Below are 24,842 nucleotides of genomic sequence, written 5' to 3'. Positions count from 1 at the left end.
GAGAAAACCTGATTTTCATTTCCAGAAATATAAAATATTTATGAATAAACTTAATGAAAAATGTTCAAAACCTATCTAAAAAGAAACATAAAATACTTTTGAAAGACAAGACACAAAAATAGATGTGAATAAATGAAAAGACATTTCTTATTTCATGATAAAAATATCTCAATGTGGAGATATGAGTGCTTCCTAAATTAACATATTAACTTAATTAATAAGATCCTAATAATATCATACTGTTGTTTGACTTAGATTATCTGATTCTAAAGTTCATTTAGAGTAGTTTTCAAAATGCAAGAATCACTTGGAAAGCTTTAGTTGTGGAATATGCAAGAGAATCCAGGAGTCTGTACTTATAATGAATAGATAGTTAAGCAAATACAGAAACATATAAGAAAATGGGAGAGTTTTGCCTTACACTAAATTGTTAAGTGATGTGATAATTATGGAGAAAGTACGTGCTTCACAAAATTATCAATTTTTCAACAATCATAGTAGAGATTATTGCAAGTAATGACATATGCCTGAGCAATCTGGGAGAGATGATACACAAAGAAACTGTCCATACTCTGGCCACTTAGAAGGAAGTAGGGGTCATTTATTCTTAAATTTGTCATGTATATGGCTGAGATAAAATCTGGAGACCAAATCTGAGATGCAAATTTGGTATCTCAATGGTACTGCTCTGAGATTTTTCTCTGTAGTCTAGGAAATGTTGCTGAATTCTGAGCTGTTGAGAGTTCAGAAGTATCTTCCTGAGACCTTCCAGTTTTTCTTTCACAGTTGCAATACCACATATAGCAAATGTTAAACAGCCCAACAGACTAAGGCATCTGCTATGTAGTATAGACTATAAAGTATCATCCAGCTGTGAAATGGGTTGTCTAGAGGATGTGACTGGTACCTTGGAGTGGATGACTGGAAAGCTAGGCTCAGGTGAATTTGTGTATCAAAACATTCACATGTGATGATCTTAGAGTAGCTGAACTTTTTCCATTGTGGCTCAGGGTTTCCATAAAGGGTGTTCAAAGGTCCACACAGTGGAAATTACCAGTCTCTGTAGACCTGTGTGTGAAAATTGCACAGTGCCACTTCTGTTCCATTATTTTAGCCAAACTAGTCACACAAGCCAGCCCAGATTCAAGGACAGGAAACTCCACATGTGAAGAATTTGTGCTCATCTTTAATCAACTACACGTTTGTTTACTAAATATTAGAAATTCTATAGCTCTATGTTCTCTTAAATATATTTATTCCACTTATCCTCACTACTTCATTCTTACTCTGACTTTTATATGAATTAAGTTATTGTAATCAAAGGACTTTGCCATACTGTCCAAACTTTCCAATAGTTGCTCATTACTAACAGAGAAATATCTGAATTTTTAGCAAATCATACCACTCCTTCTATGATCTTGTTTCTGCCTCATTACCTAGCTAAATAGTTAATGTTATTTCTGGCTTGCCATCTACGCTAAACATTTACTTGACCTATAGACCAGGAAAAAAAAGCTCTTTAGAATTTTCAGGAGACAATAATTTTCTTTAACTTCTTATCTATACTCACCTTTTAAAATTTTGTTCTAGCTTGAATCTTCTGTGAAGTCTTTACTAAGAACTCCCAATTCTAAGGTAAATATGATTACTCCCTTGTTTGTACTCTGTTGTTCATTATAAATATTTCTAACATCATAATTTCTCTGCCTTTATCTTTACGTAACTATACTAATTTTTTAAAAGATTTTATTTATTTATTCATGGGAGACAGAGAGAGAGAGAGAGAGAGAGAGGCAGAGACGCAGGTAGAGGGAGAAGCAGGCTACACACAGGAGCTTGATGTGAGACTCAATCCCGGGACTCCTGGATCACGCCTTGGGCCGAAGGCAGGCGAATAAACCACTGAGCCACCCAGGGATCCCCTATACTAATCTTTAAGATCATTGAAAGGGGATGCTATGTTACTATGTTTTAGTCATATTTGTAATCCTGTCTCAGTACAATTTCTTTTGTTGATACCTAAGATAGTTCTTAATTAGGTAAATATATGTAGAATAATGACCAACCATTTCCCTCCTTTAAGCTGAGTCAAGCAGGTTCATTTTCAGAAAGCAAACATAAGTGAAGGAGAAAAAAAGGATAATAACAAAGAATTAGGAGATTGGGAAAGAATGAAAACTTCAAGACAAAGTATAAGACTTGGGCTAAATATTAACTTCCGAATGTGAGTGAGAATTAATGCTGTCTTAAATGTCTTAGTGAGTAAGTTTCTCTGGCAAGAACTAATTTGAATGAATCCCCCTTTTTTTTTTTTTTAAAGATTCTATTTATTTATTCATGAGAGGACAGAGAGGGAGAGGCAGAGGGAGAATCAGGCTCCATGAAGGGATCCTGATGCAGGACTTAATCCCCAGACCCAGGATCACTTCCTGAGAAGAAGGCAGACACTCAACCTCTGAGCCACCCAGGCTTTCCTGAATGAATCACTTTTTGCTCAACTTTAGGAACTAACATAATTCCAGTTATGCAGAAACAGATGAACAAGTCTTTGTATTGTGTAAACAATAAAATGACCCAAGTTAATCTAATTGCTCATTATAGTTTGATAGCAGATGTCAAGCACTTCCATCATTCTAAGAAGTTTAGGTAGAAAGTGGAATAAATTTTATAGTATATCTCTGGAATGAACAAAAATGTAACATAGTTTTAAGGATGACTGGGAGCAAAGACTTGAAAATGACCAGAAGTATTTTCTTTCCTCCAGTCATTAAAACCTTTGCAGGTTGTTTCCTTTTTCTCTGGCCACCTTCTCTGTAGGGTAGGAAATAGGACCACCAAAGAGCCCAGGTTGCATCTTTGATTATATCACCACTTGGGAATTAATATTTTTTCCCTTTCTCTCCAATGCTAAGTTCAAAGATCCTTGAAACCTTTGAACATATACAACTTCAGACACATGAACATTGCAAAATCAATCAATAATAATTGGGGATGGGAGTAAGGATTAAGTGTGTTGTTTTGTACAGCTTTGTTCAAGTGGTGAATCAATTAATCAATTAGTAATGGAAAGAAAGGCAAAGCTTTATAGAAAGATGACAGTTATTATTGGAATTATATAGCTGAAATAGGGGAAAAATTTTTCCATAAAAATGAAAGTGGTATTACAGAAAGACAACCAATGGTACACACCATGTATCTTGCATCTGCTAGGAAATTACTTTGGCTGTTAACAACAAAGACATAATATAATAATAACTTCAAAAAATTGGATTTTCTGCCTCTTCTTTATTACAAAATTATATCCTAGTATTAGGATTGTCATTTCTCGGTGATCTCATGGACTTAGGCTCCTTTGTCTCTCTCTTTTGTCACCCTTATTGTGTGGTTTCCATATACAAGCTCTCTTTGTGCTAAGATGATTGCAGGAGCTCCAATAGTTGTATATGCAATCTATACAGGATAAAGGAGAAATTAGCAAGCATAAGAAGGAATTTACTATTAGAGACACATTTAAGAGCTTTCAGAGAAGTCTTATCCAATGCTAGAATTTTTTTTTGCCATCTCCTAAAAATTTCAAGAATCCCTAATAAAAGGAACAACCAAGAGTGGATATAGGGCGAGCAACTAGCAATCTCTGCCTATATTTCAATTTCTCAGACAAGATTCAGCATAAGCCTTAAGTCATAAATATCTCAAGAAGTAAGAAATGCATTACAAGTAAAATTTAAATTTGATTGAAAGTAAGCCACAAATTAAACTATAAATCCAAAATTTTTATTATTCTAAAATATGTCATAGTCTGAGCTTCTTCCAAGATCATACTTCCTCTGTTTCTTAGATTAAGTAAATAAAATCTACATTTTCTACTATTGGCAAATTGTCAGTAGTCTATGATCATGAACATGTGTATGTGTGCAAGCAAAGTTAAATATCAGGAAAGTTATAGATAAACTTGATTTTCCAATATTATTAATTCAACACCCTTTATGAAGATGGATGCACACCACCCTGCAATTTCTATATTTTTCTCTTTCAATTAAGAAAGAAAAAGCTACATGAAACATGACTGTTTTTTTGCGCCAACAAGTATGTTTTTGTTTTAGCTATTACTTTTATGTCCATTTAGAGAAACAAAAATATTCTGTTATAAATCTTTCCAAATGTCTTGCACATACTATAACTTGGTAATGAAATTTGAAGATACCAATAAGAAAGAGATTTTTAAAGATTTTATTTGTTTATTTATTCATGAGAGACACAGCAGAGAGAGAGAGACAGAGACACAGGCAGTGGAAGAAGCAGGCTCCCTGCGGGGAGCTCTATGTACCGACTCGATCCTGGAACCCCAGGATCACGCCCTGAGCCAAAGGGAGATGCTCAACCACTGAGCCACCCAGGTGTCCCAAAAGAGATTTTGTATATGTCCTATCATTTGAAAGCAAATGGTTAAAAATAAATACTTTGTATCAAAAGGAGACCCACTTTTAAGGTACTTTCTTATTGATAATGTCATTGCCTTTAAAGTTTTTAAAATAATGGGATCAACTATTTCAGGAATTTTCATTTCTGAAGAATGTCCCAGGGTTTTCTGAGTTGCCTAACCCCTAGAAGACTCATCATCCTGGCTATTCATTCACTCACATTATCTACATTGATTGTCAAATACCTGGACAAAATGAAGTGACATGGAGGTCTTCAAGTTGTAGGCTATAATCATATATTTTGCAAACAACCATAGCTCATTAAAGTATATTTCCTGGCAGAAGTGTTGTGACTTAGAGCCAATGCATTCTACTACAGGGAATGGGGAGGGATTCTTACGGTTATCCTTTCATGAGTAAATTGGTACCAATTCCAGGAAAACAATTGGCATGCATGCTGACAAAAAAAAAAAAAAAAAAAAAAAAAAAGAAAAAAAAAGAAAAAAAAACCAACAACAAAAAAAACAGTGAAAAATCACTTGCCAGACTCTCACATAACCAAAGGAGCTTATGTAGATTCAGAAATTTTCCCCTAGTGGATTAACAGAACTGTCCTCAGATTAAACTCTAGCAGAAAAGAATAAGGGAGGCCTGTGCAAAGTCTTGTTAAATAATATCAATTTATTTCTGGGAAGGGTTTGTGTGTGTGTGTGTGTGTGTGTGTGTGTGTGTGTGAAAGAGAGAGGGGGAGAGAGAGAGAGAGAGAGGGAGAGAGACAAGAGTTTAAATACCAATGGTGACAACTTGCTGAAATAGAAGCAGCACCAGATATGATTCTCAACTAGAGTTATGGGTGAAGACATGGGTGGAGTACCAAAAATATATTGGGTAAGATAAAGTAAGAATACTCTGCCTTTCTCACTAAATGCCCCTATAAAACCTGAAAAGAATAGTTGGAAAAACTATTTGGAAACTCTGAAAAGCAAATAATAGCCAGAAGATTGCAGGAGAGTAAAATTCAAAATCATATCAAACTGGTGGTGGATTTACTATTTTTTCCTCCTGTATTCTCAAGCCTAGTTTGAACATGGCTGGAAACCCAGAAGTGAGAATTAACCCTGAGAGACAAAGCTCCAACAGCCCTCCTATAGTTCTGCTGTGAGAATTTGGAAGGGGGTCTCCTAACATTCAAAAAGAGTATGGGAAGGTCATCATTGTTTTTCTTTCTTTTTTTTCTATTCTTTTTGTTTCAGCTACCAAGCATTTCCATGGTGTTGGTATCACAGGGACCTGTCAGAGCCTTTAACTGTGAAAGAGACAAAACTTCCTTCTCCTTGAAAGAACTGTGCTCCTAAGGGTATGGTGCTATGTTTTCTTTTTTGGTCTTTCTCCCTTCCTCTCTGACTACTTGCTGTTTATCCTACAGTTGTGGGAAATATACAGCAGTGCAAGATTAGAAAAATCTGCAGCTTTCTCTCCAGAGAAAATAGGAGCCAAAAGAGGAGCCCAGGGTACCAGAAAATATCGGGGAGATTGTGGAGAGGGAATAGTTTGGGAAAGTGACCCCCTTGATTTGTCTATGAGCTTTTGTTGTTGTTGTTTTTTAAGATTTTATTTTATTTATTTATGAGAGACCCAGAGAGAGAGGCAGAGACACAGGCAGAGGGAGAAGCAGGCCCCATGCAGGGAGCCCAACGTGGGACTCGATCCAGGGACTCCAGGACCACACCCTGGGATGAAAGCAGGCACTAAACCGCTGAGCCACCCAGGCATCCCTGTCTATGAGCTTTTGTACTTCCTCCTATTCATGGACCTGATCCTAAACAACCTATCATGGATGTTGAGAACTGAACTTAAGAAAGACCACTGCCTAGGTCACAGACTGCACACTGGGTACTACATATGTGTGACTGGTCTGAAGAACATTGTGGACACAGACTTCATCCTACAAAAAGTAGCTGAAATTGTGGTCTGAACTTAATAGGGTTAATTGCTTGCTAAAACAAATATATCAACATTCTCTATAGAATTTAAGTATGATCCAGTGTCTCATAGTATAATATTCAAAATATCTGGGATGAAATGCAATTTATTCAGCAAAATATGAATAAGGAAAACCTCATCTCACTTGAGAAAAGATATTCAACAGCTACCAAAACTGAGATGACAAAGATATTGAAATTATTTGGCATAGACATTAAAGCAGCTATTATAAAAAGACTCTAACAGGTAAGGAGAACCTCATAGAATGAATGAAAGGTAGAAATATTATCAAAGACATACAAGGCACAGGAATGCCTATGGAAATATTTAAATTGAACTAGATAGTAATTGGAATAAAAAATTCCCTGGTTGGGCTCAACAGCCAAATGGAAATGCCCAAAGAAAGAGTCAGTGAACTGAAAAATGTATTTAGAAAGTATCTAACCTGAACAAAATAGAGGAAAAACAATTAAAAATGATAAGGGCCTCAAAGACCTTTAAGACAGTACCAAAGGTCCTGAGAATCATGTCATCACAATCTCAGAAAGAAAGAAGTATGCAATGAAAAACAAACAAAAACAGAAAAACAAAAAAAGAGGCTGGGGAATTCCAAAATTCAGTAAAAGATATAAATCTACAGATTCAAGAAGTCAGTGAGTCCAGAAAAGATAAATACCCATGCCTGGTTATATCATAGGCAAACTGCTGACAATTGAAGATTGAAGACAAGAAAAATACTTTGAAAGAAGCCAGAGAAAAATAGCACATTGTTTATAAGGGGAAATGATAGGAATGACTGTGGATTTCGCATTGGGAACCATGAAGTCCAGGAATAAGTGGACTACCATTTGTACTGTGTTAAAGTAACTATCAACCCATAATTCTATATCCAGAGGCAATATGTTTCAGGAATTAAAAGCAAAGACATTCTCAAATGAAGAAAATCTTAGAGAATTTGTTGTTAGGAGATATGGTCTCAAATAATTGTGAAAGTAAGTTTTACAGACAGAAAGGAAATCAACCAAAGTAAATTTGGAACATCAAGAATAGAAAGAAGAGCAACTGAGATGGTAAATGTACAGATTAATATAATTGACTGTTGTTTCCTTTTATGGTGCTTTATTACATGTGTTACAGTTGAGAGCAAAACACCTAAAATTTTCATGTAATCCAATGTACATCCAAAATATGTAATAAAAATGTAAGTAAACTGTAATAGGTGGGTAAAGAGAACTCTATAGTGGTTAAGTTTTATATATTTCAGTTGAGGTGCTAAAGAATGATTCCAAACAGACTAAAAAGTTAAAATTATATTGTGATCCCAAGAACAACTGTGAACACAAATATGCAGATATATTTAAGAAGACATTAAGTACACTAAAAAGATTCAAATAACCCAAAAGCAGGTAAGAAGGAATAATGAGGGAATGAAAAACAAAGGAAACAGAGAGTAAGACTTCCAGAATGGTGGACTAAGGATCCCAACAAATCCTTTCTTTAAAACGATATGGAGGGGTACCTGGGTGGCTCAGTGGTTGAGCATCTGCCTTTGGCTCAGATCTTGATCCTGGGGTCCTGGGAATGAGTCCTGCATTGGGCTCCCCTCAGGGAGCCTGCTTCTCCCTCTGCCCAATGTCTCTGCTTGTCTCTCTGTGTCTCTCATGAGTGAATAAATAAAATCTTAAAAAAAAAATCGAAATGGTAAGTCAGATAAAATTACAAAAATCCAGTCACTTAAAGCATCTAAAATTGACCAAAGTCATATAGCAAACTATGAAATATTTTTTCAAGACATTATACTGAACCTCAGTAAGAACAGTGGGGCCTGTGGTATTTTAGGCACCTCTCCTTCCTCCAACTCTATGGCACAGCAGTGAGGCCAAAGTAATGGGAGGGGCTGACTGCATCTGGAGAAGAATGCTGGCAGTGCCATTATCTGCAATGTTGTCTAAGTAAGTAGAGATGCCAGTGGCAAACAGTCAGGAAAGGCCAGCATCTCAACTAGCCTATGACTTCAATACTAGTTGGGATAGGCAATAGACTAGTGGACTAACTAGAAATTAACAGAAAATCTGGGAACTAAGACAAGCAAACCAAGCCTTGATAAAACCTGGCCTGGAAGGTTGTGGCATATCCAAGTCTATGTGCACACTCAGGAAAGACTGGGAAGGGCCTTAGTGAGCTCCTTGTACATGGTTGGATGTGAGGGCTTGAGAACACAGACAATAAAAAAGGCATATTATAAATTGCCTTAACTTTCAATGAAATGTTGAGACAGTTTTTTGGTTAATCTTTATTAAGTTCAGGGGGATCCCCGGGTAGCTCAGTGGTTGAGCACCTGCCTTCAGCCCAGGGCGTGATCCTGGAGTCCCGGGATCGAGTCCCACATCAGGCTCCCTGCATGGAGCCTGCTTCTCCCTCTGCCTGTGTCTCTGCCTCTCTGTGTATCTCTCATAAATAAATAAATAAAATCTTTAAAAAATTTTTAAAAATAATATTTATTAAATTCATATATTACTCTCTCTGCTTGACCTGAATTGGCCCAACACTGTATCATCTTTTTAGTTAGCTTTTTTTTCTTTTTTTTTTAGGTGGTTTTATTAAAGCATGGCCACAGGATTCATGGGTGAAAAGAGCTGCCTCAACAGTATATCATCTTAAAAATCTAGCTTATCCAAAGCTTTTATTTAAAAAAGTAAACGTTTTTAAAATCAAGGAATAATTTCCATTAGTTGGGTAATAAATAAAATAAAATAAAATAAAATAAAATAAAATGTCATTAATTTTCCTCAGAGTTCTAAGTTACTAACTCCAACAAATAATAAATGATTTCTATAAGGAATAGAAACAGAATAAATAATGACTTAAAAAGAGACAGGAAACAATGTCACATACGACTGTATTGGAGCTTGCGCACAGTATTCACATTTTTGCTGGAAATAGTTGGAGAAATAGAAAACAAGGGATGTTAAATTTGATAACAATAGTAGTCAGGAATTGCAAATATGCAAAATTGCATATTGCTACCAGAAGAGAGTAATCCAGAGGGTGTCACTCAACCACTGTAGGTATCAAAATTTCTACTTTCACCGTGTGGTTGCAGAGAAGCCAATCAATTTGCTAACCTGCCTTGTCATCATCCACTTATTTGTCTATTAGTGGCAAATTTTCTTACCTGAAATGTCCTGTCTCCATCTTTTTCGCATCTTTTTTATTCTGTCCTTATTGGAATTCCTTATGTAACTCTTACTTTTGTGTCTCCACACAGTTGATTGTTTATGATAAGACTTGTTTCAGAAAATGCAATGACTGGCAAGCTACTATCCTAGATGCTCTAGAAGAGGAACAGAGGTAAAGATAGTGACTTTTGAAGACAGAGAGATGAGGGTTTGAAATCCAGCTTCACCATTTATGAGTTATGGGACCTTTGATTTGCCTGAGCTTCATCTATCTTATCCATAAAATTGGGAATAATATCTACTTCACAGGGTTGTGAGAATTAAATAAGTGGATAGGACAATTCTTAATAGATAGTAGTAATGGCATCATAATGAAGTACAGATGATGCATTTCAAGGCTCTCAGATAATGGATGTGTTAAAGTGCTGTTTTGTTTACTAGTTCTTTTGAATTTCTTATGCCTTTCTCCAATGGTAAGATTACTCCTCATTTGTGATTATGCTATGTTTAAATAATTTGCATTTTTACATGTTACTTCCTCCAAGCATGTAGGGTTTAGTGATGAACACACTACCTATGCACCCAATGATTCATAAAGGAAGCAGTCACATCTTACAATAGGCAAAGTCTCTTAAATGCTGAATTGTCTGAGTAACTGATTCAAATCGTGCTTGTGTGTATGAACATGTCCATACATTACCCCCAAATATACAGAAATAACTCGGTATAGTGCATTGAAGCCATGGAGTGTATTTAATGCCCTCCCTTTTTAAACAGACTGATTTTAACCCTACTCACAAAATACCCATACACACAGCAACTACACATCCACACACACACAATGTGAATAATCTTATAATCAGAGGGTAAGAAGATAACTTTGTCTCACAGTACTGTTTCCCTACTTGAAGATAGCACTAGACATGGCTCTACAGCTGTATACAGAAAATGGAATTGAGCCAAGATACACTCAAGTGTGGAAAGTGGTCCAGATGTCACTGCTACTGCTGGAGAAAATTCTCCAGAGGTTGTCATCTGGGCACTACCACTGCCAAAATTGCTGCCTTGGCCACAGCTGTTGGCTTTCTTGCTGGAACATGATGGAGCAAGAAAACATTTGAAAGTCTTGCCAAAATAGTGGGAGGCAGCTACAGAATGAGTACACACTAGTGTAAAAGTCACTGCTCGATTTGCTTTGCCACAAATCTGATATAAAATGGATTTGTCTGTAGATTAATTGTAACACCATGTTTATATGTATAGACTTTGTATTTGTTTATAGGCTGCATTGCAGTATGGAAGGCATAATTTCAAAGCTCATGAAGTCATGATCAACTATTGGTTGGGTTTATTAATGATCTGTTTAACACGATGTTAATCTAGCAGTGTCAGTGTATCTGAAACTGAACTTTGAGATAGATTAGAAAGTGTATTATTTCTCCACACTTCACTAAAATTAATATTTGTTTATGGATAACTTCTTATATTTGTATCTGTGATGGTGCCTAACAAATTGTATTTCTTATAGTAGATTTTCAGTACATACTATTGGGGTGATGTGACCAACATTTAATTGAACTAAATGGAATTAATCAAATCTTATTAGTTGGTGCTATGAATTAGTTTTTGGTCTTTAATTTTGCCATTCACATTGGTAATTATTTCTTATTGTCAGTCACTTATAGGATTTTTTCTATGAATATCAATATGCAAAAAAAAAATTGAGGCAGAAGTGAAGAAACAGTGTGGTCTAGATACCTTGGAAAATGCACTGCCACACATTCATGTTAGTTTATTTTTTTTGACTCAGTATTTAATGTTTTGCTAAATTAAGAATTATGTAATAGATATCTACTTATACATGAAAATAATAACATTTTTGTCTTAGGATAAATGAGAAAAAATAATATTTTTCCATGGACATGGAGTACTCTACTTCCTGTCATTCATTTATTTATTCAACAAACATGTTTTGAGCAATAACTTTGCTGAAATAGTCTCCTTGAGGATACAAAAAAAAAAATGAGTCTTCCATTCAAAGGGTTCCCAGTGGTATGGAGAATTCATATGTAAGTGTGTGTAAGTTATAATATATACGGTAAAGATTGTGATGGAAATATACATAGGAAATCTGTTTAGAAACAAAGGTCAGGGAAAATAAGTGGGAAGGTGAGATTTGAACACAGTTTTGATAGGAATGTAGAAGGAATCCAGATACAGGGATAAGGGGAACAGAAAGAACAGTCCAGATAAAGGGGGCAAGCATACATGAAGTCAGGAAAAAAACATGAAACTGCATATCTAGGTCACTAAGTTTCTTTCTTTTTTTTTTTTTAAGATTTTATTTATTCACTAATGAGAACACACAGAGAGAGGCAGAGATAATGGCAGAGGGAGAAGCAGGCCTGTGGGGAGCCTGACACGGGACTAGATCCTAGGACCCCGGGATCATGCCCTGAGGCAAAGGCAGATGCTCAACCACTGAGCCACCCAGGTGTATCATCACCAATGTTCTTTTGCATAATAGTATTAAGCATGTGTTTTCTTTCTCTTCCCTTCTTTCCTTCCTTCTTTGTTTCATTTATTCATTCTTTTTGGTAGTATGATGTAGAATTTTAATTCAATCTTAAATAATGAGACTTTGTTCTCGTCCAAATCTTGAAAAAGACAAGGACACAGATTCAGCCTGAACTGCAGGCAGAATTTTCATCTTTCTTGTCTAGTGTTTCTTGTATTTTCGCTTTATCTTTTCAAACTGCAGAATGGCTTTACCATACGGTCAAGATCAAGACCACAGGTGTTCACTCTATTCCATCTCTGAATCTCTGAGTGTTCCCCAGAAGTTCCAACTAAAAAAACATTAGGTAGGGTCATTAATTGGCTCTAGTTGGGCCATATGCCAATATCTAGATATATCTCTGAGGCCAAGCAGGGAAGTAATATGATTGGCTCCATTTCTTACATAGCAAACTTACCCTACCACACCATAATTGGCAATATTTACCACAATTATATGGAATTTAGGAGAAGTTTGCTCTAAAAAGGGGGGAAAAATGATACCCACTACTTGAGGAGGCCAGACTCCTGCTCTGATAAACATATCAAGTATGTATCTGATTCTATGAAGGAGTTTGGAATTTTTCCTTTAGATCATGTGGAATTGTTGAATGATTTTGTTTAGAAGAGTAATTTGTTTGCTTGTTTGTTTTGTTAGGACCTGTCTCAGTTATCCTTGTGGGAAATGATGAGAGAGTCTACATTGACAGTGGCTGTATAAAAATATACATGGAATGTGTTTGAGAAACAGGAAGACAATTTAGCCAAACAGTAATCAATTAAATGGCGGGTAGGTTTGGAAAAGGAGAAGGTGGTATAGGAAAAGAGAGGAACCAAGGTTCCTCTCATTCAGTTACTCACCAATTCAAGTTAATTTTATGTTAAAATGCCTCTTCTATCTATTCCTTCTTTTGAACTCTGTTGTCATTTCATTTAATTTAACCTTCATCATCTCCCCCCGCCCCCCAGAATCTAGAAAATAGTCTTTTCAACAATCTGTGTGCTTCCACTATCTTACCTTTCCAGTATGTTTTCATTCTGTAATTCTTTTTTTTTTTTAAGGATTTATATATTTATTCATGAGAGACAGACAGAGGCAGAGACATAGGCAGATGGAGAAGCAGGCTCCTTGCAGGGAGCTAGATGTGGGACTCTCAGGATCATGCCTTGAGCCAGAGGCAGATGCTCAACCAGTGAGCCACCCAGGCATCCCCCATTCTGTAATTCAAGGTATCTTCCTAAAAAAAGGAAAGAACTGAATTTTTGTTGTTTAGATACATTAAGTGCTACTTGGAAACCTAAGGCTGGGAGAAGATCCTAATTTTTCTTAATGCCATACAGATCTGTCATAAAGAGCAAGTCTTCATTCCACCCCATGAGTAACTACATCACACTAGAAATTATACACTACAATTGAAGATGAGGTTGTCGGAGGCTTCTCAATACTACCTTCCCGCTTTCTATGCTCTCTCAGCTGGAAGTCCAGAAACGTTTTTCCTATAATCTGTAAGAAGAGGGTCAGGTTTAGAGTCTGAAAATTAGAGACACTAATGTAAGAATTAGAAGGAGGAAGGTGACCGAAGCCTTATTAGAATTCCTCCGGTAGCAGTGAGCAAAACATGGGCTTTATCAGGCACAAAATTGTTGCAATCTCCAGTAGTTTTCTTGCAAACCTTCTGCCTCATGTCTGGAGCCAGATGTGTCCATTGCCAAAAGTTTCTTGTGGTTCATGTGACCTCACAGCTCCCCAAACATTGGTGGCAAATCTGCGAGCTCTCAGCAGTTTTCTAGAATCTTGAAATGTCATCGATTTTGCTTAAAAAAAAAAAATCTCTTCTGTATTCAATCTCCTTCCATTTGAAATATCTAGAATGGTTACTGTCATCCTCACCAAACACAGACTGAGAATTTTATTATCATAAGTGGTTCCATGAAGTCAATTATAAAGATAGAATTCTGGGATTTATTATCCAGCGTGTTTATATTTAAAATCAGGGATGACATCATTGGCAGTGGAGAATGATACGCTGATAGGCCATGTGACGCAGTGACAATACATTTAACTTCAATTATCTGCTACTGTAAAGTGCCATGGAATACTGTCTGGGAGACCGAGCAGCAAAAGCAATAAAATATTACGGGTGGGAATGAGAACTGGGGTGTAAGCGAGCTGTGACTGCACTAAGGAGTTTCCAGAAGGAAAATTGCAAGTAAATCCAAGCCGACAATCTCAGTTGCAAGCCCGCTTAAAGAAGTAGAGAACTTTTATGTTTGGCCCCATAAAAAATTTTGAAGTTTTCTAGCCACAGGGCAAATATATTCAAGAGACACACCTAAAATTTGATCCTGCATATTTTGAATGACAGTACAATTTCAAGATTAACATCTACAGTTTTGTGGTTAAAGGTTTTTAGTGAATTTTAATCAGTTGGAATATTTCCATCCCCTCCTTTCTATAGTCCAATGGACATCTCTTGTCAGGAAAATCAAGTTTTCTTCCCCTGTCAGAAGAAATCTGCCTACCTTATCTTAGTTATTCCAAGTCCCTTTAGCAGTCACCTCCTCCATCCAGTCAGACCTCAAATCCATGTTTTACTAGCTCTTATTTGCATTAGTATTGAACAATTATTGCTTTAAATCTTAAAAAAAAACCCAGCCTTTTCAGCAATTAAGAGATAACTGCATATAAGGAATATCCTTGACAGTGTATATTTATTTAATGCAGAAATTATTCTGTGATCCTCCGAACACTCACGTTGCTATGTTCATGCTCTCCCTTTTAAAATTGAAGCATAGAGGTGCCTGGGTGGCTCAGTCGGTTGAGCATCTGCCTTCAGCTTAGGCTGTGATCTGGAGGTCCTGGGGTGGACCCCCCCCCCCCCCCACCTAGGGCTCTCTGCTCTGCTGGAAACCTGCTTCTCCCTCTCCCTCTAGCATTCCTGCTCCCACTTGTGCTCTCTGGCTTTCCTTGGCTCTGTCAAATAAATAAATAAATAATCTTAAAATTGAAGTATAGTTAACAGATGCAGTTACACTAGTTTCAGGTGTATTTTTAAATACTACATTCTCAGTGTAAAGACACTGACAACAATATAACAAAGATTACGTTTTTTTAAGCATCCAGTAAGCCACTACAGATTAGTCGTATTATCACCTTTTAATTTCACAGTAGCACTGCAAGGGAGGTAATATTAGTATTCTCAGTTTTAATATGTGTAAACTGAGATTTACATGGATCAAGTCACCTTGCTAACAAATGGAAGATCAAGGATATGAATTCATGATGATCTAGATATCATTCCATTTGCCATGCTCCTAATGAGAATAAACAAGGAAGAGAATGAAGTTACTTTTAGGATCTCATAAAGAAAAAAAATGCATATTTTATTTATTTAATTCATTATTTACATTTTCATATTTTGTGAAGGGTTAGCATCACCCAAGACACAAGTTCAAATTTGCAACTTTGAAATATGGTCCTCTGATGACTGGTGCCAGTATTTTGAGCTTCAGCATCTTGAGAATCTGCAGGAGAGTAATGTGCTTAATTTTCTACAGAATAAACAGGCTTCTTTGGTCAATCAACATAAAGACTGAAATTTGCAAATTTCTCATAGGTTAGATTTAACATGCACCCTCTTCTTATTATAGAAATGCAAAAAGGATGTGACTGAAATTTTTTGCTTTTACAGGTCCTGCCTGTGGTATGCAGAAATTCTATGTGGCAATGGTACCATTTCAGTTGTGAACTCCCATGCTTTGAAATTTTAGACTCAAGTATATCTTTTGGTGCCTCGGTTAGAAATCTGAAACCCTCATTATTTCTGCATTTGTTAAACTATGTCTTTTGTTCCACTTGCAGACCAAGTAGTCAGCTTTGATAAAACTTGATCTACATTCAGAGATCTGCTCTGATCTTGGATTTCTAAATGGTTCATCCTAGGGCACCCTAGAATGTTTGAGAAGATACTTTTAACTGGTTTCCTTTTTTTTTTTCCCTTTTAGCTTGGCTGTTTTCATTTACATACCTGAAACTATTGAATTTTGCATCTGTTCTGTCTTTTTCTAGGACTGAAAAGGTTTTGTGGCTTTCCTTTTATAAAACCTTTACATTATATATATTTTGCAAGGTTTTCGTGAATCAATGCTCTTATTTTAAATAGAAATTTTACTTAACAACATCATATATACACATATGCATGTGTGTGTTTTTTATAAAGAGAATTTTCTGGTATTACTAGTTTTTCAAAGACTTTCATACTCTTCTCTGGATCACAGGTAATTAATTCACATTACACTGTGGTGATCTAAATTTATTTATGTTATTTGGAGTAATGAAAGTATTGGCACACGTTTTCTGCCTTAAAGCAGAAGTATTGGATATATTCTACTTATAGCTGCTCAAAATGTTATTGTTAAGATCAGAAATTTAAAGGTAATGCTTCCATATTTTTTTTACTCTGAAAATATATTTATCAAAAGATATAGCCTGATTCCTGCAGTAAAGGATCTTAAAAAGACAGTTTATTCTAAAGTTTTATACATAAACAATTTATAGGACCAAAAAAAACCTTAAACAAACTATAATGTTATTTTTGTATTTTCAAACTACTTTCTCCATCTCAACTTTTAATTTATTAGGATTCATGAGATTAAATTATTGATGCTAAACAGTGCCCTTCTTTCTTTCTTTCTCTCCCCCCTCCACGCTATACTTACTTCATTCCTCTGCAATAATCTTCATTCCATTATTCTTTTCTTATGCAAGATCTGTATTTATATAATAAACCCAAAAATCTCTCTCCTTTCTTTGCTTCTCCGCCAACAACCACCCAACCCCCCCACTCACTTTCATCACTAATTCCATTTTGTCTTGTATCTTGGAGAACTCAAGCCAATATGAATGGTAACTAGAGTAGTTCAAGACAACTGGTGGCAATGAGTATCTGAGATCAATTCACTCTCTACCATGCTGGTGAAAAGTACATCTTGCTGAGTGGTAATTGGGCCATAGACTATTTTTAACACAAGATGGCCACCCAGTTAAATACAGATTTTCCTGTTTAAGACCTGGGAAAATATCCGATTGGAGGGACATATCCTTGAAGTTGTGATTGATTTAGGAATTTGTAATATATGATGGGAGCAATACTTATAAATAGAGCAGAATTGCTTGCTGGTTGCTGTTAATCTGTATTGACTACTTACAGAGGAATAAGGAGAAACCAAGGGCAATTAGCAAGGAGTAAAAGACTATTTCAGCAATCTACAAAAATATGTTTATTTCTCACAGTAAAAGCTGGGCAATAGACCAAAGATCTGAGATAGAGGAAATCAGGAGACATTTGAATCTCCCCAGGGAAGACCTGAACACCTTTGAACCTGAAAGTAGGGATGGTAACTTCTGGAGGTATACCTCTGAAGTGGCTCTGCAGATTCCTGAACCCTCTAAATTTATAAAGAGATCTCATTTTTTTTTCCTCAAGAACTAGCACTTGTCCTGTTCTGGAAGATGCTGCAAACACCTCTACTCCACAGGGCAACATTTGGCATTTCAGTAGCTTCCTCTGCTTCCTTTCCTGACTCAAAGGTGCCAATTACAGTTAACTTGCTTGGGGATATGCAGGGTCTGATAAAAATGAAAAGAGATCATATACTGGAGAGATTTCAAAAATTAGCTAGAAGGTACCAGTAAGAGTTAAGAAAAAAAACTCTAGAATTGGACTTTAGTGGTGCTTGATATTTACTGCCAGAGAAGCCTCTAGAGGCATGGAAAGAGTGATGGCCAATGCTGAACCTTTGATATGGCTCTGTTCCTATAAAAATGCAACAGGCTGCTGTTGACTGCAAACAATCCCTCACATCCCCAGAGGGCCAGCTGTCCATTCTCACAGGGACAGGTACTTTAAGTATGAATTTTACTTTCCTGCCCTTAGAGTCCCAGCACAACTACCCAGCATAATTATTCAATGTCAACACCATACAACATACCATCTGCCCAGAAGACTCCCTTGACTGTGAAGGAGGTACAGATTGGATCCATGACTCGAACCCACTGGTCACATCACATAGTACACTAGCCAGATGTATCTGGCTTCAGAGAGTAGTTGAGTAGCCTTTTAAAGGCACTAACAAATCACTAGCTTGGAGGCAACCTCTGAAAGATCAGGATACTATCCTCCATGATGTAGTATATACATTAAATCAGAGTGTATACTTCATATGAGACACGTCCCCAGTAATGCCAGGGGATGACCAACAGGTGTGAAGAGAAGTCACTGTCATGGTAGGGATAATCAATCTTGATCAGCAGAAACAATTAGGACTGTTTCTACAAAATGCAATCAAGAAGGAACCAGTGTGAAACCCAGAGGATATACTTGAGATGATATACTCCCTGGCCCCATTGTTAATAGTGAACAAACATGCTTAGGAGAAGTGGCCTGACACCTGTATAATTGACAAGAACTCAGAACCTCTAGAATGAGTGTTTGAGTCACACTGCCTAGACCTTTTGAAGTGATCGTGGGAAACAAGCCTCCATGAGTATTTTCATCTTTTTGCAAAGTCAGAGCTTTCTGAGTAAACACTACTAGAAATCTATATAAAGGGTAATTGGATGGCAGGTATGCCTTGGAATTTAGAGATTGTGCATTGCTCAAACACCGTTTGCTTGCATTCTAATCTAATAATTCTGGAGGCCCCTTTCTTCTCTCCCCCAGAGCCACTTGATTACAGTCCAGAGTAGCATAGACAGGATTGTTTACACAGCAAAGTGCAAGTCTCTTATCTCTCTCCCTCTCTTCCTCCCATCACCCAAAGGGGTGAACCAACAAATATGCCAGCCAAGCTGTGTTATCTCCAAGTCTTATAATTTAAAAGTTCCTTTCCAGCAGCACAACTTCAGCACATTCAAGTAACATCTGGCCCATCTTATCAGGTAGGGAGTATTTAGAATTGATACTAGAGATGGGCAAGGACAAGTACCAGCTGTGGCTCTGAGACCATTTGTAGAGAGAGGGGCTATTGTTTACCTCATAGCCTCCCAGTTTTTGAAATTATTAATTTATTTTGATTTATTTATGTGTGAAAGAGAGAGAGTGAGGGAAGGAACCGAGGGAAAGGGACAAGCAGACTCTATGCTGAGCGCCAAGCCCAATGTGGGGCTCGATCTCAGGACCCTGAGATCATGACCTGAGCTGAAACCAAGAATTGGATGCTTTCCTGACAGAACCACCCAGGCACCCCTGATTTTTCACTTTGAAGGTTCTCTTCAGGAAGATAAGCCCATAGGAGCTATGGAAGAACTGTTCCCCTAAATATCATTCAGAAGTAAATGTGTGTATCACAAAGGATGGAGTGGGGTAGCTTTGAAAACATGATCCTCAGATCTCCTACTAGAAAGAGTGAAATTGGCTGGTGGCTCCAGCTACTGCCTCACTTTCTGCAGGTTGCTCTCAGCCCAGGACAGAGCCTGCTGCGGACAGCAGAGCAAGCCATTCCTGTGGAATGGAAGATTGCTCCAACAGGTGACTTTGGCTGAAGGTAGGCCCATTGGCCTCGACAAACTTTTCTTGGAACTGTGATGTAGTCTGAGACTTTTCTATGCAATCTTCCTTTCATTTCTCTCTTTCTATGGGTATCAGATTCGAATCATAATCTGAAGGTTCTCCTTACCTTTTCATGCTAATTAATTAATAGCCTGTAAGTCTAATCCTGTCTTGCCATCTATTTTCCATGGACCCAGAATAACTAAGTACAAAGTTATGGAGCCACTTAAAGGAATTCAACATGATCTTGTCTTATGCACATAATGTGCACTTAGGAAATATTTCTTAAATATTTCTTAAGTGAATGCTTGTTGGAATGTGCATGAGGATAAAGACTAGCAGCCATCATTTACTTCTGCTTGCTGTGTTACATACATTTATTTTGTGTTCTGAGTGAATGCAACCCTCTATTAACCTGTATGGACAGAGGCAGGAAAGAAAGGACTCTTCCTTTTAAGAGTGAATGAAAACAGCAATTGATATAGATGGGTATTGAGGGTTGTATCCCATGAAGGGACAAAAGGAGGTTGTCCCATGCTGACAACCTTTTGTCACTTAGTAACATGATGCAGAAACATTTCCCTGTCAAATAAATGTACATGTCAGCATAGCATTGTCAATCAAGCTGGCTTTTTAAATTTTTTTTTTTAAAGTATAAAGGATTCTATCTCTGATTTGGTCTAGAAAGAAAAGGAGAAAGAAGGAAAGAAGGCCAAAACCAAAAAACAAAAAACAAAGCAAGTCAAGCATAGCATTCTTACTAAGGAGTTGGCAGTGGCTGTTTAATATTACTATGGGATAAGTTATTATTTGGGAGCTAGTAATCTACTCTGGGAATTGGTCATAGATACATATACACTCACACCATACTTTGTACTGCTATTTACACTAAGTTGTTGATTAGTGCTTCTAAAATGATCTCAATATTGGATACTCATTTGTGTCACTTGGGGTGTTTTTAATTATTTATTTTTATTTTAAAAAATATTTTATTTTATTTATTTTTGAGAGAGAGAGAGAGATCATGAGTAGAGGGGAGGGGTAGAGGGAGAAGCAAACGCCCTACTGATGAGGGATCTCAATGCGGGAATCTATCCCAGGACTCTGGAATCATGACCTGAGCCGAAAGCAGACGCTTAACTGACTGAGCCTCCCAAGTGTCCCAAGTGGGGAGTTTTTAGAAATACTTATGGCTGGACCACACCTCTGAAGACTCTGACTAAATTGGATTGTGTGGAGTCTATGAGAACAACTGGTAAAGTGTAAAAAAGAGAGAGAGACAGAAAGAGGGAGAGAGAAAGGACTGGTTATTACTTCTATTTTCTAGGTCAATGGAAGTTATGTGTCCATCTGAACTGTTTACAGAGGTGACAGCAGCAATAATATTGCACTGGGAAGGGGTTGGCGGCATTTTCTTGTCCTGTTATTTGTTGATTGACTAGATCACATTACACTTTAATCTCAATCTAAAGACCCATGACATATTCTTTAATGGATTATTCAAATCCTCAGTGTCCATCCCACTGTAATTTGGCTAGAGTCTTCTGGCCTAGATTCACAAGAGTTACATGTTTACAAATTATGGTTTTATTCATATCCTTTTAAACAATGTTTTACGTAATTATTAATTTTATTTATACTTTTTTAAAGCCTTCTTTTTAAAAGGAAGAATATATTGCATTGTATCAAAAGACATTTACAGAAATAAACCTGACCAAATAGTAAGTCGATACTTGGGGATTAGACCACAGGGCCCTTTGCTCCCCATTCTGCTGCTTAACTCACTGAGGCATGCTGCTAGTCTATAGCTTTGATGCCAGCCACAGACTCTGGATTAATCCTTAGCCTTAATGCCTTAAGACTTAGTGAGCTGCAACATACCAATTCCCACATGTCCTGTTTCCCTTAGTGATGGGTTCGTTTTCGCTTCATCATTTCTGCAAGTATCATAAGTGTCAAATGGGTCGATAAAAGCATCAACTTTAGGACAGTTCATGTCTTGTTGGTCAGCTAGTGCCCACATGCTGAGAATCAAGTGGTGTAACATTCCATGAATGTTCCTAAGACATAAGGATTAGGCTGCATTGACACGTTTCACAGATGGGGCAAAACAATAATTTCTAATCTGCTACATTCCATTGTTGGTTTGCTCATTCATTTCATAGAGACTTCTGGTAACAATTAATACAGCCATAAAAAAAGGGAAAATAACAGGGGAAAACATGCACATAAATTGAAAGCAGATATCTGAATGCTGCTGTCCCGCAAATTTAGATCAACCACACGTCTGCCTGGAAACTTGTAAATAGCATTCATAAGTGATGTTATCATATAAAGTGTGGTGGAGAAATCACAATGGAGCCTATTTGTACATTCTGGAATTAATATCTATGTGCAGATAATTAAGAGAACAATAAAAATACACGAAATGAATGCACACAGGGGAAGGTAGGAACTGAACATGATCCAAATATGTCATATTGTGGAAACCTTGGGGAAATAAAGCTTTATGGGATGCTGGCAGACAGCATTGCTGCTGGAACCAGGATTTTGAAGTCTTGCAGTTTGGAAATGATGCTTTCAGCTAATAAGGATGTGTGGGTGGAATTAAACTCACCACTCCCACTATTGTAGTCAGAATTATGTGCCTAATTCCCATGCACTGTGCTGGAAATAATTCTTACAATCTCTCATGTGAGAATGCTTTCAAACAAAGCCATAATAGCATCAAGATAAAGCTTCTTGGCTATTGCTTATGTGCACATCCTCTTGACATTATAAAGGTTCAGGTATGCACACAAGCATCAGAGATACTCCAGTATGTTCTGAGAGAACAAACCTCAATTTTAATTTTTGAGCCAATGAAAATCCTTTTGAAAAGACTACAGGTTATTAAAAGGCAATGCCACTAAATTAAGCAGCACCTTCATAATCGAGTACTTCCTAGTTTTAGGAATACATGATGAAAGAATATATGCAAAATATAGATAGGAGACAAAATATGGTCTAAGTGACTTAAATGTTTTGTTTATTTATCTCACAATATAATGCAGAAGGCTTTGGGAAAAAGAATGTCTCCTATTTGAGGCATGGTTAGGTGCACATGCAGCTTTTTCTACACAATTCAGTGCGCTTTGATTTATAATAGACTAGATCTCAAAATCAATACGTTTATACTATCAATTGTGTGTGTGTGAGTGAGTGAGTGAAAGAAAAAAGGAGTTCAGAGTTGTTTTAAAAGTCTTTGGTATTTTATCACAAAAAAGTTCTAAAGAAATTAAAACATACAATGATTTTTATATATAGTTTTGAAGGAAAATATAAAAAAATACACAAGGGAATGTCTGGACACAGTTTCAAAATACCCTAAAACATACATTTTCTTTTGAGATAGATAGACCAAATGGATTAAGCTCCTTGAACAGAGTAAGCACAACTTTTTCTGCCACAAATTGTTTTAAAACAGTGTGTTCCCATGTTCACTTATCTTTGTAAAATTGTTAATAAGTAAATACTTATTTATACTTATACTCTACTAATGAAAAGATACTAAATAAAAACCTTAGCATAGGCATTCTTAGATGTGCTTCAGTAAAGTGTCCTATCAGAGAACCACAATCAGAACAAAAATTAAAACCAATATATTACCCCTATAATAAATAATTCTTCCATGATCTTTGCCCTGTATCCCATGATGACTCACAGTAAATTGTTTTATAGGTCATCATGAAAATACAACTTTTCTCACATGCCAGCAATACTTGCTTGACTTAAAATGGAAATGCTATCGTACTGGGGCATGGTATGGGGTTCAACAGACAAATATTTAAACGGGATTTTTTATCATTAAAAAATGCCTCAGTTTGTTAGCAATGGAAGGCCCATATAGAATTTGTTGTGAGTCCAAGAAAGGAGCAGTTAGTCACCAGAGGAGGAAGAATCACACATTGAAGGAAGCTTCAATTCTGTGACACCTGGGGGACTAGTATTAAAATTATTACCTCCTAGCTTCCTGCTGGGAAGATTTAGGAAAAAAAAAAAACCTTTTGACTGTGATGTTGTCCGTGCTCTCATTAATTCTCAGGTTTGATAGTTTTAGACAGAGGAGAGGCTGCTTCTGCCAATGGCAAAACTGACAAAGGTGAAGTGTTACTTGATCTACACAGAAGTGCGTAGGGTTACTTCTCACTTGCCCTTTCCTCATCTCTATAACACACTTTCTTGGCCCTTCTCCTAGCAAAACTGTCTCTGGAACATAAATTCATTCATTCTTTCAGAGGCTAAATGTCACTTCTTCCCTGGGCCTTTGAGATTTTAAAAAATGCACTTACACTATTTGGCTTAGATTAAAACCTCTGAGTGACTTTCAGAATAAGAGGAATGTCTTAATGAGCGTGTATGTGTGTGTGTGTGTGTGTGTGTGTGTGTGTACACTAGGGGCACAGTGGAAAGTTCTCTTAAGGTATAACACAGAGTATGGAGACTGTACTGTCCTATCCTATCTGTTTTGGAAAACAGTCCTACCTTTGAAAGTTGCTCAGAGATCAAAACTTCTTAACATGCACACTCTTCTTAGCATTAAGATCATCAGAAAACTATAACAAAAATAAAGCTCTGATTATACATGAATGCTCTTCAGGATTTTCCCTTACTAATTAGGATCTCACAGCTTTTCAGTGAGTCACTATTTTTCAGGGCACCTTGTAGATTGTAGACAGTTTTTATGTATTTTATTGGATATGTGATACAGTTTCATATTTTATTAGATGTGATGCAAATTATGGTATGTTTGGCTGATATCATCCCAAGATGGGTTCATGGGCCCTTGCTTATTAATGGAAACCAAAATTCAGTGGCAAATTGTCTTTGATAATGATATACACAAAGAAAAAAGATAAGTGCAAGTATCACTTGCTTTTAATAGTTGGTCCAGTATTGGGAGGTTGATCATATTATAAAGAAACAAAAGTTAAGGATCATTCTGTACCTGAATCCCCTCTTCCCCAAACACAATGCTCTAAAAAAAATCTAAATTGATTTATTTAGAATCCATGATATAGCCTTTATCTTCAGGGGCATCCTTAACTAAAAATGAATTTTGGGGGGATTAAGAATGACAAATTGCTAATTGTCATGCAAAGCATATTTTGGGA

The 24,842-nt window shown here is 36.7% G+C and overlaps 1 long non-coding RNA gene across 1 annotated transcript in view; it reads left to right on the top strand.

The window, feature by feature from the left end:
* LOC111093169 overlaps positions 1-9,128 on the top strand; it is a 30,818-nt gene extending 21,690 nt beyond the window's left edge. Inside the window, exons 3-5 of the long non-coding RNA XR_005381110.1 lie at positions 1,591-1,635; positions 5,675-5,778; positions 8,996-9,128. This is a non-coding gene — a long non-coding RNA (uncharacterized LOC111093169). The remainder of the gene's footprint in view (positions 1-1,590; positions 1,636-5,674; positions 5,779-8,995) is intronic.
* The last annotated feature ends 15,714 nt before the right edge of the window (positions 9,129-24,842 follow it).

Source organism: Canis lupus, chromosome 29 (genome assembly GCF_011100685.1).
Source record: "Canis lupus familiaris isolate Mischka breed German Shepherd chromosome 29, alternate assembly UU_Cfam_GSD_1.0, whole genome shotgun sequence".
In the NCBI taxonomy this organism is placed as follows: Eukaryota; Metazoa; Chordata; class Mammalia; order Carnivora; family Canidae; genus Canis; species Canis lupus.
The sequence above is the reverse complement of the archived record's forward strand: the minus strand, read 5'-3'. Positions and strand labels throughout refer to the sequence as shown.